We start from the raw sequence: 12,266 nt of genomic DNA on the forward strand, positions 1-12,266 counted from the left end.
TTTTATACTTTATTAACCCAATCTTTGTTTTTTTAACCAGGAAAATAAGTTTAGCATCTATAATGAACAATATATATATATACTGTATATGTGTACATACAAATTGTTTTTTTTTTATGGCAGTTACAGTATGTATAGGTATCAGAAACAGTAAAGGTAATAGGTATAACTTCATCTAATAAAATGCAACAGTTTTCATTTTATAATCAAAATGAACATTTGGTAAAAGGGAGGTGATTGAATGCATTTTAGAGAGGCCAGGTAAACAGTTATATATGCTGCACTGGACACTTTATAGCATGCAACATTCTTGTATTTTACTGTTACCCTTTTTATATGTTAGTCTTTTCTCTAAGTCGTCCTAATTGAGATCCCTGTAATAGCATCTTTGTAAATAATACATAATGCCATAATTATTAAAGCATGTACATAATGGAACCTTGCTGTTGATCTGGATATAGCAAAGTTTACAATGGACCTTAAAGGATTATCCAACTATCACAGTGTTTAATGCTAAACACTCAATATTCATCCTCCCGGGCTCCCCTCCCCCACAATTCTGGTCTTTCTCTTCAATAAGGACCATTTCATTTTCCTAACAGACAGATTACTCCTCAGTTTTGTCAGCAAATCTTCACCTGTCGTATTGGTCCAGCGGTTGCAGAGAATTTTTCAAACAGTTACAAGGCTCTTCTTTTTTTTATAGGCATATACAGTATCTCTGCCCATGCTGTGTAATATATATTGAATATTATCTTACAAACTGCTTAACAGCATTATAGCACTATGGGTGGAGCACAAAGGCAACTACAAGGCCTCCCTGTTCTGTAAATGATAGCTGGACACCATGACAATTACTCCTGACTTTCCCAAGATTTTTAAAAACATTTGCTGCATGAATGTCTGAAGCATTGGTGCAAGCTGAAACAAATGTTGCTTTTTTCTAAGAGATTAATGGCTGTATCATGAGGCCATCTAGTGGTCAAAATGCAGTATAATTTTCTGAAATATCTCAATGAGAAAACTATACTGAATTTTGGCCACTTGATGGAGCTGTTGATATAGGAATCTCTAAAAGCATGTGTCAAACACAAGGCCCATGGGCCAAATCCGGCCAGCCAGGCCATTTCATGTGGCCCTCGCACCTCTTATGCAGCTGCAGCACCCCCCTCGTCTCAGCAGTCAAATCTTACAGATCCTGCGCCTCCCTGTGCAGCAGCAACACCCCCTCGCTTCTGCCTCCCCTGGTCTCACCATTCAGCTGATTCCAGCCCTCCTCTTGTCCTCCTCCAGACCCTGCACTTTCTACTTCCCAACTTGGCCTTCCTGGCAGCAGCACAAGATATAAGGGGAGTGCACTGTGATGTAAGCGAGAGTGGGGGACTTTTGACATCTGAAGTAATGGGGATGCTTTGGACATCTGCTTATATTTATTATGAGAATATCATTTTATGCCAATTGAAAAATGCACATCGCTGGTATCACCCACAAGAAACTTTATTGGAGACTGCTCAGACAGAACACCATGGAAGAACCCTGTTCTATCTCAGCAGTCTCCAATAAAGATTCTTGTAGATGATACCAGTGATGATTGACCCTCCTTTTCTGACCTGCATCATCTGTTACAGGACTACGAGTGGGCTCTGTGCTGGTTTGCCCTTCACAGCTTAAAGCGGAGTTCCACCCATTTTTAATAGTTTGGAATACATAGATGTATGTAATCCCCTTTAAAACGGCTTTCACCAATGGAAACTTTTTTTATTTTTTTTTGCTAGTAAATACCTTAATTTCGGCTTTATTCCTCCTCTCCTCACTTCCTGGTCCGATCGGCGATGACTTCATTCGGCGATCCGCAGTGTCTGCTGGGATGTATTCTATTCCAGAAATCTCGCAGTAGCTGTATCTGCCCCGCCTCCGCCCCGCCTCCGCCTCGCCTCCGCCCCACCTCCTCTCATTGAGTTGCATTGTATGAATGTATTAAGGCTGTTCTCTGCCCCGCCTCCGCCCCGCCTCCTCTCATTGAGTTGTATTGAGAGGAGGCGGGGCAGAGAACAGCCTTAATACATTCATACAATGCAACTCAATGAGAGGAGGCGGGGCGGAGGCGGGGCAGGCACGGCTCAGTACAGATACAGCTACTGCGAGATTTCTGGAATAGAATACATCCCAGCAGACACTGCGGATCGCCGAATGACGTCATCGCCGATCGGACCAGGAAGTGAGGAGAGGAGGAATAAAGCCGAAATTAAGGTATTTACTAGCAAAAAAAAAAAAAAAAAAAAGTTTCCATTGGTAAAAGCCATTTTAAAGGGGATTACAAAGATCTAAAGTTCCAAAAATGGGTGGAACTCCACTTTAATCTTAAATTATTACTAAGGCTCTATTCACACCTAGGCAATTTGAATTGCGGGCGAAATAGCCGTGATTCTGCCCGCAATTCCAAATCCCAGTAAAACACGGGACACATTTTCTTCACGCGTTGCGTCTTTGCAGCGATTGCACCGTGATTTAGCGCGGAAAAATCGCACAGTGATTGGGGTGCTATTAAGAAGTGATGGCATCCCGCATTTTGCAGCGATTTAGAATCGTATGCAGAATCACGGCAATTCCACCCGCAATTCAAATCGCCTAGGTGTGAATGGAGCCTTAAACCAGTAATAATCGAATGCAGAGGCAATTATTTATTATAATAAAGAGTAGATACATTTATACATATACATATAGTCTTACAGATACAATCGGCTCTTTGAGGGAAACCATAATGCTGGTGCGGCCTATGATCAAATTGATTCGACACCGCTGTCTTAGAAAAACTATGGTGGAATTACGTTCAGCTTGGAGAAATGCTTCCAACATTCGTGCAACAAATGTTTTATAACTAGACCCCTAACAGTGGCATTTGCACAGAAAGTTTTTTCAAACATGCTGGAAATCTATTGGACCTCATGCTTGGAATCAGTTACTCTTCATCCTATTTACAGGAATGTGAGGGTTGCAAGCAACGCTTGAATTGGCGGAATTGCATCTGCAATACAGCACAGTGTACAGCCAGAGTAATTAACCCTGAGATGGGGTTCCTGGAATGAAGCCCTAAATTGTCAAAACGTTTGGTTTCTATGGATAGCCAAGATTGTTCAAATTCAATTCACTTGTATAATTCTTCTTCTATATTTTAACCTATTAATTATTCTATTACCAAAAAAAAACGGAATTTTTGTAAAATCTTACCTGTAAAATTCCTTTCTCTGAGTCCTCCGACAGTCGCCGCCTCTTCACATTCGTCACATATGGGGTATTAGACTTTGCTCCGAAGGAGTAGCTAGGCAACAGAATATGTTAACAATAAAGCTTTAACATATCCCACCCTCAAGGGGTGGTCCCCTCAGTCAATACCCTCCTACTTCCTGCAACCATATCTCAGTTTTAGTGGAATAGCAGTAGAGTATACATTCAAACCCCAAAAGAGGGGCGGGGGCGGCGACTGTCGGAGGACTCAGAGAAAGGAATTTTACAGGTAAGATTTTACAAAAATTCCGTTTTCTCTTACGTCCTCCGACAGTCGCCGCCTCTTCACATTCGTCACATATGGGGACGTCCCAAAGCAGTGCAAACATGAGGGGTGGGAAACGCATCCGCGCCGAAAGGCAACGCAGTCTCCACATCAAAGAAAGGAACCTTACCAAAGGAAGGAAACCAGCTGGGCAACAGCAAAAACAAGTGCTCAACAGGAGCAACAACCCAGGAAAAGACAAAAAAACCAGGGGATACAAAAAACTATCCCAACAGCCAGGAGTCCCCAACAAGGGACCCTATGGAACAGCCGCACTAAGAACCTTGCGGCCAAAGGAAGCATCCGCCGATGCCTGAACATCTACTTTGTAGAATTTTGTGAAAGTGTGTACGGTCGACCAAGTCGCCGCCTTACACACCTGGGCTACAGAAGCCCCATGACGGCAGGCCCAAGACGTACTCAGTGATCTAGTAGAGTGCGCCTTCACAGACACAGGGGGAACCTTCCCCTGCAAGGCATAGGCCTGTTCAATGGTCTGCCTGATTCATTTGGCAATGGTAGAGGCGGAAGCCGCCATGCCCTTCCGAGGACCCTCTGGAAGAAAAAACAAGGAGTCAGTCTTACGAAAAGACTCAGTCGATTTAAGGTAAACCCTTATCGCCCGAACAACATCCAGAGAGTGCAATCTCACCTCCTTCGGATGTTTAGGCTTCGTGCACAACGAAGGCAAAACAATATCCTCGTTAAGATGGAATTCCGAAACTCGTTTCGGTAGAAAAGAAGGATTAGGTCGCAAGACCACCTTATCCAAATGAACAACCAGGTACGGAGACTTGCAGGACAAAGCCGCCAGTTCCGACACTCTGCGAGCCGAAGTGATCGCCACCAAAAAGGCGACCTTTTTGGACAACATAGACAACGAGATCTCCCTGATCTGTTCAAAAGGAGCACGTTGTAACACAGATAGAACTAGATTCAAGTCCCAAGGGGGCAAAGGATCCCTCCTAGGAGGAACCAGATGCCGCACACCCTGAATAAAAGTGCCAACCAAGGAGTTGGAAGCCACGGGACGTTGAAACAGAACGGCCAGCGCCGACACCTGACCCTTAATCGTAGCCAGCGCCAAACGCTGATCGACACCCGTCTGAAGGAAAGACAGCACACGGGAAACCGAGTACGTGCGGGGTGAAAACCCCCTGGACTCACACCAGGCAAAATAGGCCTTCCAAGTACGGTAATAAACCTTCCCCGAGGAAGACTTCCTCGCGTTGATCAAAGTATGAACGACCTCTGGAGAGAGACCCTTCTCCTTCAGGACCTCGGTCTCAACAGCCAGGCCGTCAAAGCCAGCGACTGTAAAGCAGGATGGTAAATCGGTCCTTGAGACAGTAGATCGTCCCGAAGAGGCAGACGCCAAGGAGCGTCGACCGCCAGATTCACGAGGTCTGCGTACCAGGACCGGCGAGGCCAGTCCGGTGCCACAAGAATCACCGTGCTGCGTTCCGAGTGCAACCTGCGAAGGAACCTGGACAGCAACTGAATCGGTGGAAACGCGTACATCAGCCTGTACTGATGCCACGGGGCCACTGACGCGTCCGACGCGTCTGCCCGAGGGTCGCGCGTCCTTGCCACGAACCTCTTCACCTTGTAGTTGAGGCGAGACGCGAACAGGTCCACATCTGGAAGACCCCACTTCGCGCACAACATCTGGAAGACAGCCGGGTGGAGAGACCATTCCCCCTGATCCAGGGTCTGGCGACTCAGATAGTCCGCCTGCCAGTTCTCCACTCCCGGAATGTGAACCGCCGTTATCGCCGGGACATGAGTCTCGGCCCAAGACAGAATGTCGGCCACTTCTCGAGCCGCTCGGGCACTCCTGGTGCCCCCTTGGTGGTTGATGTAGGCCACCGCCGTGGCATTGTCCGTCTGTACCCGAACCGGGCAGCCCTGCAGCCGGTCCGTCCAGCGATGAAGACAGAGCCTTATCGCACGCAATTCCAGAATGTTGATCGGAAGGGAAGACTCCCCCTCCGACCAGGTCCCCTGTGCGGACAGAACGCCCAGAACACCACCCCAGCCCGACAGGCTGGCATCCGTGGTGATTATCGTCCACGAGATCGGACGAAACGACTTGCCCCCGGACACCAACGGGGACTGGAGCCACCACAGAAGGTTTTCCCTGGTGCGATGACTCAACGAGATCTGAAGATCCAGAGATTGAGGTCGCCCGTCCCACCTGGACAGGATCTCCGCTTGGAGACCCCGCGTGTGAAACTGCGCGAAAGGAATCGCCTCGAAGGCCCAGACCATCAATCCCAGACATCTCATACCCGTCCGCAGAGACGAGTGTGGAACGTCCCTGAGGGACCTGACTTCCCCCTGAAGAGTCCTGAGTTTGTCTTCCGGCAGGAAGACCTTCGCCTGCACCGAGTCCAGTATCATTCCCAGATAGGGGAGACGAACCGACGGACTCAGTGTCGACTTTGGAACATTTATCGTCCAACCGAACTCCTGCAGAGTTTGCATTGTGACAGACAGGTCCTTCTCCAGACCCTGTCTGGTCGCAGACCGAACCAGAATGTCGTCCAGATACCCCAGGACAGAAATGCCCTGGGCTCTCAATAATGCCAGAACCGGTGCAAGCACCTTGGTGAAGACCCGTGGAGCCGAGGCGAGCCCAAAGGGCAACGCCACAAACTGGTAGTGATCCTCCGCAATGGCAAATCGAAGGTACTTCTGATGACCCTCGAATATGGGGATGTGAAGGTACGCATCCTTCAAATCGATGGAGGCCATGAATTCCCCCGGAACCAGGGCAGCCACCACCGAGCGCAGGGTTTTCATGCGGAACTTGCGAACTCGCACAGAGCGGTTCAGAGCTTTCAAGTCCAGAATCGGACGAACCTTGCCCTCCTTCCTGGGCACGGTGAACAGATTGGAATAAAACCCCCGAAATCTGTCCCGATGAGGCACCGGAACCACCACTCCCTGAGCCCTCAGGTCCCGCACCGCCAGGTGCAGATCCCGCAGGCGCTCTGGAGACAGTTGAAGATTTGAGGGAAAAAATCTGCTCTCCGGCCGAGAGAGAAACTCGATCTTGTAACCAGATCGAACGATTTCCAGAACCCATCTGTCCCTCACACGGGCCAACCAGGGCTGAAGAAAACCGAGCAAGCGTCCCCCCACCCCAAAACTGGGTGAGGGCGCCCCTTCAGGCCGAACTGTTATGGGCCGCAGGTCCGGATTGACCGGACTTCTGTTTCCCAGACCAGGGCTTCTTCTGAGAGCCTTGGCCCTTGAACGGTTTGCCCTTGTAGTGCGGCCGAAAGGCACGAAAGGACCCCTGAGGGGGCCGAAAATGAGCATGCTTCTTCCCAGAAGCCCCCTTAGCCTTGGGGAAATGGGGCAAGAGAGTGCTCTTACCCCCGGTAATCCCCTTAATCAACACATCCAGGGACTCCCCAAAAAGGCGAGACCCATCATAAGGCAGATTGGCTAAGGTTTTACGTGAAGATTGGTCCACCGACCAACATTTCAACCAAACCAGGCGGCGAGACAACACCGCCACGCTGTGCACACGCGCGGCCAACGGAATCAGGTCCAGGTCCGCATCACACAGATACATGACACCCTGGTGGATCTGATCCACCATATCCAGGGTCGCCGCCGAGGCCGAATCGGCCACTAGGACGCGCCTAAGCATCTGCGTCCAACTTGCGATCGCCTGGGCCGCCATGAGAGAAGCAAACAGAGCCTTAAGCATAGAACCCGTAACAGAATAAGTATGACGGGCAAGAGACTCCAGTCTCCTATCCGTGGCATCACGGAAAACAGGGGATCCCTCTGCAGGGATCGCAGTGGCTTTGTTCAAAACCGCAATAGCATGATCCACTGGCGGAGGCACACACCACCGTTCATCAGTGGCAGGCGAGAAAGGATAACGCAGCTTAAATTTACTTGGTACCGCAAAAGGCTTGCGCAAATCGCGCCATTGGTCCTTAACAGCGCGCTGAAAATCAGCATTGCAGGGAAAAACCTGCGGCGTCCTGCGTTTTCTCTGCGTCCCATAAGCCGCCAAGGCAGCTGGGGGACACACCTCGTCCTGCAAACGTAGCGTCTGCTTAATGGAAGCAATCAACTCATCCATGATTGCAAGCTCTTCAGGCGAGCCAGGGGGAGAATTATCAACCCCTTCAACTTCAGCCTCTACCTCAGACCCCACTAGATCAAGAGAGGAGCGGGACCCCGATAGGGGGGTCCCCGCCAGAACAGCCCCATCACCTTCACCCTCAGAATCAGAGGACAGAGCAACTCTGGGCCGTTTAGTAGATTGAGCAGCCACCAGCATTTGCACCTGTGCAGCAAGGCCAGCCACAATAGTGGCTAAATCCCCCCCTGTGGGGGAAACAGCGGTCCCCTGGCTTTCCACCAATACTGTGGGAAACTTGCCCTCCTGAGAATCCATTGCCCCTGTATGCCAGACAACCAAGGGTTAACTGCCCCCTTACAGCAAGCGCGGCAAGCGCAGCCCACCGCACCACACTCAGGCACAATGAGACCCCCACAGGGAATATACAGACTGAATACAGGCAATGGAACACAGGAATAGAAGGATAAAACCTGAGGAGACTCCGCTGCTGCTGCTGCCTCGATCGGTGCTTCCAGGAGAGAGGAAGTGATGCTGCCAGGGCGCTCTATGAAAGCCTATGGAGGCTACAAGAAAATGGCCGCCGGGCATGTAAACCATGCGGCCGGAGCGGGCGCCGGTAAAATGGCGTCGTTTGGCGCCGAAATCGCCGCTCCACAGTGCATAAAATCACACACAATATTATCCCATTATATGGATACATGTTAGATCGCCGCAGCGATCGCTGTATATGCCCCAACATGCCATTAAAAACATGCCCCACAGCACACAGCTCCTCACACTGCCCAGCCTGACATACTCAGTGTCATACAGCTCCCCCCCCCCCCTTGCAGCCCACAGCATGCAGCCGAGAGATAGGGAGACAAGCAGTGTGATTAAAGGCAGGTTACACAGTCCCAGACTGAGACCCCCCCCCAGACAGACAGGTCCCCACATAGATACACTTACCTCACATGGCGTGGGGAACCCGCACAGGCGAACAAGCCGCTGCACATGAGGCAGGGAGAGTCGCAATTCAAGACGCACACAATGGCGGTTCAGAAAACGCACAGCGTCCGGTGAGGTAGCCACCTCACCAATCATCCCTGCACCGAACAGGGATGGGTCGTTCACTGTGCCAGGAGCGTTACCTGGCAGAACGCTCGATGGCAGACTGGGAAGCCACTGACCCACGACCTGCGACCAGGGGGATCAGCCCGAGACCCAGTCCGCATGATCCTCTTCGTCCGAAGAACTAACTAATGCTGACAAAAATAACAGCTAAGTAAAGGTAGAGAGAAAACTCAAACAAAATATCAAAAAGAAGAAAGAGTCTGGGACAAAAAGTCCCAGCACAGAGAGAGCCAGCCACTCCTGACAAGCTAGACATTAAAACTGAGATATGGTTGCAGGAAGTAGGAGGGTATTGACTGAGGGGACCACCCCTTGAGGGTGGGATACGTTAAAGCTTTATTGTTAACATATTCTGTTGCCTAGCTACTCCTTCGGAGCAAAGTCTAATACCCCATATGTGACGAATGTGAAGAGGCGGCGACTGTCGGAGGACGTAAGAGAAAATAGGTTCTCACAGATGGAAGATGTTAGATCAGGTGAAGATTGTTCGGGGTACCAGCTGACAGCACTACTAATTGTTCCTTTGTCAACACTTGATTGGCTAAAGGAGATTTTTTTGCAGGTCTTTATCAATTCACTTTGAAGTCCCGCCCCCCCCCTGCCCCCCCATCCCATATTATTGCTTAAACCTTTCTACTCGATCAATACAAGTGTGCTTGTTAGCAGGAGGGTGGTGGTTGTAACATACCTCCAAGTCAGACTGCTATCTAATGTCTGTGGCTAGCTTAGTCAGTACTATCCTTACAGTGCATTATGCAGGAAATATTAGCGTGTGCCCACTGGACGAGCGAATAGTTACTTGCTTGTTATTAGCGGGGTAGTAGCAGTTAAGACGAAGTGTACTTTGCTCATGCTTTAGTTAGCACACATGCAAACCTAAACACAAGATAGACAACATGCAATATAAAAGCATCATTTATAGAGCTGGCCAGTCTGAGGCGCTATGCATAGAATTACGTACACTATAGGGGGTGTTATCCTGTTAAGAAGAAGAAGACATTGTTACTGTTTGTTAGTCATCTAATCGTGATACATTCTATCCAGATATTCTGAAAATGATGAATTAATAAAGCAATTCCCGACAAAGGTGCATTAGTGACGGCAGGCCTCAGCCACCACTTGCTCCAAAAAGTATAAATAAAGAATTGATATTCCTGTTTAAATAGAAAAATGTACTTGAGTTGTGTAAAGGAAGTGCTTTCTCCTGTTTATACACAAGATGACACAAAAGAGCTTTAATTTTGTGTACGTGGAAACACCATGGCGTATAAAGGAGCCTTTTTTCACGCAAATGCGAACGCGATGATGCTACAGCTTTGCGTGATGCGAACGCAATGACGTAATGATGCAAATACGTCATGCACACGATGACACAGCGGCCATCTTTGGGAAATTGTCTATAAATAAGGGAGAAAAACAAATGGCCATTTTAGTTTTTGACATGTGGGGTCAGTGCCTTTCACCCCCCGCATTTTTTTCTTTATGCACTCCTTTTTACTATAAGCACCATAACCCTGACGAAGTCTATTTTTAGACGAAACATGTAGGTTTTTACTTTTCTGAGGCTGTATTTTGGGGACCACTTGGGGAGAATTTCCTTTTTTGGTTATTGTTTTTTTTTGTGGGGGTTAACAACTGGGATTAATGAGGGATTTCACCAGGAGACTTTGTTAACTTTGAGATTAGGTGATAGTTCCATCAAGACAGAAGTTGGCATCACCAGCATAGGCAGTTTGATATTAGAAGAGCTTCAGAAATTATCTCTAGCGACAAGTCAGTTTTCTTCAAGGGACAGTTTTAGTACCCGATACTGACAGCCAGTATAGCTTTCAACAAGATTTACAGATACAGCCAGCAAAAAAATGAAGCTAAACTTGTCAGTATTTAGATCAACTAATTATCTCAGATATCAGGAGCAGATAGTAATTAATATAGAAGACGAACGACCACCGTGGTAATCTCATTTCTCCCGTCAAGGTGTCCCCTTTGAGTAAATATACATATATTTTTACATTTGATATATTGGTTAATGAAGGTTATGTTTTAGGCCATTAGGCCATAGTGCGGTGGGTTATGCACCCTTGTTTTGTATAAAATAGGATTGCCAGATTTGGTCTTCAAATAATTAAGGCATTGTTTGTAGATAAGAAGTATAGAAGAGACAGCGGAACAAGTCAATCCTGTTTCAGTGACTGATATTCCCATAGGGCACAGGGGATATTTTGGTCTTAAAACCTTTCTAAAGGTGGAACGACTGAAATTTTACCTGCACCTGGTAAGGAAAAGTAAATCTGGCCATACATGGATAGAATTCCTGCTGAAGCAGTCATAATTAACACTGTTTGTGGCTATGTGGGCACCACCCAGCTTACCAAAAGTCAGTTTTTGAATCACCTTTTTGTCGAAGGAGTCAGAAGGGAAATTCTGAATAGATGCAGGTGCCATGTTTTAGAATTCAATAGACAGCACTGCAGATTCGTCCATCAATGCTGTTTAGCATGGATGAGTACATTTCTTTGAGTGATTTCTTTCTAGCCCACTGTGCTGAATTAAAAAAAAAAAAACTTAAAGAAAGAGTATTACATTTGTGCATTTATTATTTTTTAAGAAAAAATAATAAATGTCGATATTTTTGCAGAAAAAATTGTATAGTTATTTTTTTCCTGCAGGAGCCTGGAAAGCATTGCACTAGTGATCAGTGGATCAGGGGTGCAATGTTAGGCTTCAGCAGACATGCCCTGCAGCTTTATGGGCTAACTGCTTACAAGCTGCAGGGCTGCAGGGCTGATATGGGCTAACTGCTTACAAGCTGCAGGGCTTGTGAATGAACTAGGAGAACACTCAACAGCTACCTCACAGTCCATCCAGAACTACAAGCCATCAGTTGCGATGAATGATGGTAGTTGTAGTCTATCCATTCACAGGAAACTGTGAATAAATTATGTGGGCCAAGTCCCGCAAGGCTGCACTTTTTTCTAAATTTTGACGAGGGGGTGTGGGGAGAAGATCCCCTGCATGCTGTCACACTGAGGCTGGGAAAGGGGGGGAGAGGCTGCAGGAGCTGGAACATATTACATGTTACACCCTAAATACAGGTGGAACATGTAGCATGGTCTCAAAGGGGAACTTATCCTTTAACATGTATAGCCAGCCCTATTTAAAGTGGTTGTAAACCTCTGAAATGAAAAATGAAAAAAGTATATCCCTTTTAGTGTGTATTTGCCTTAGTCCAAGGCTCTGAGTGTATTTCTGTCTGTAGTCTGGTTCCTCTGCTATCTGCACAAGTCATTTCTGACTGGATGTGCTTACTCCGAGGGATTGAGGAGGACGGGGAGGGGAGATCCAGCACACACCCTATGATTGACAGCCTCAGTTATGCAGGCTTTCCAATGGGATTGTGTAGAGTGGAGTGTCCCTTCCCTCCACTCAGGTCTCAGATTACACTCAGCTCACCTCTCTGAGCTGTGCACCTTGTAACATCATATCCCAGCCCCC

At 47.8% G+C, this 12,266-nt stretch overlaps 1 protein-coding gene across 3 annotated transcripts in view; it reads right to left on the reverse strand.

Moving 5' to 3' along the window:
- PFKP (phosphofructokinase, platelet) overlaps nt 1–12,266 on the reverse strand; it is a 166,522-nt gene that overhangs the window by 53,729 nt on the left and 100,527 nt on the right. The gene's annotated exons all lie outside the window — the stretch shown is intronic.

This window comes from Pelophylax lessonae (assembly GCF_965119305.1).
Source record: "Pelophylax lessonae genome assembly, chromosome: 5".
Lineage (NCBI taxonomy): Eukaryota > Metazoa > Chordata > Amphibia > Anura > Ranidae > Pelophylax > Pelophylax lessonae.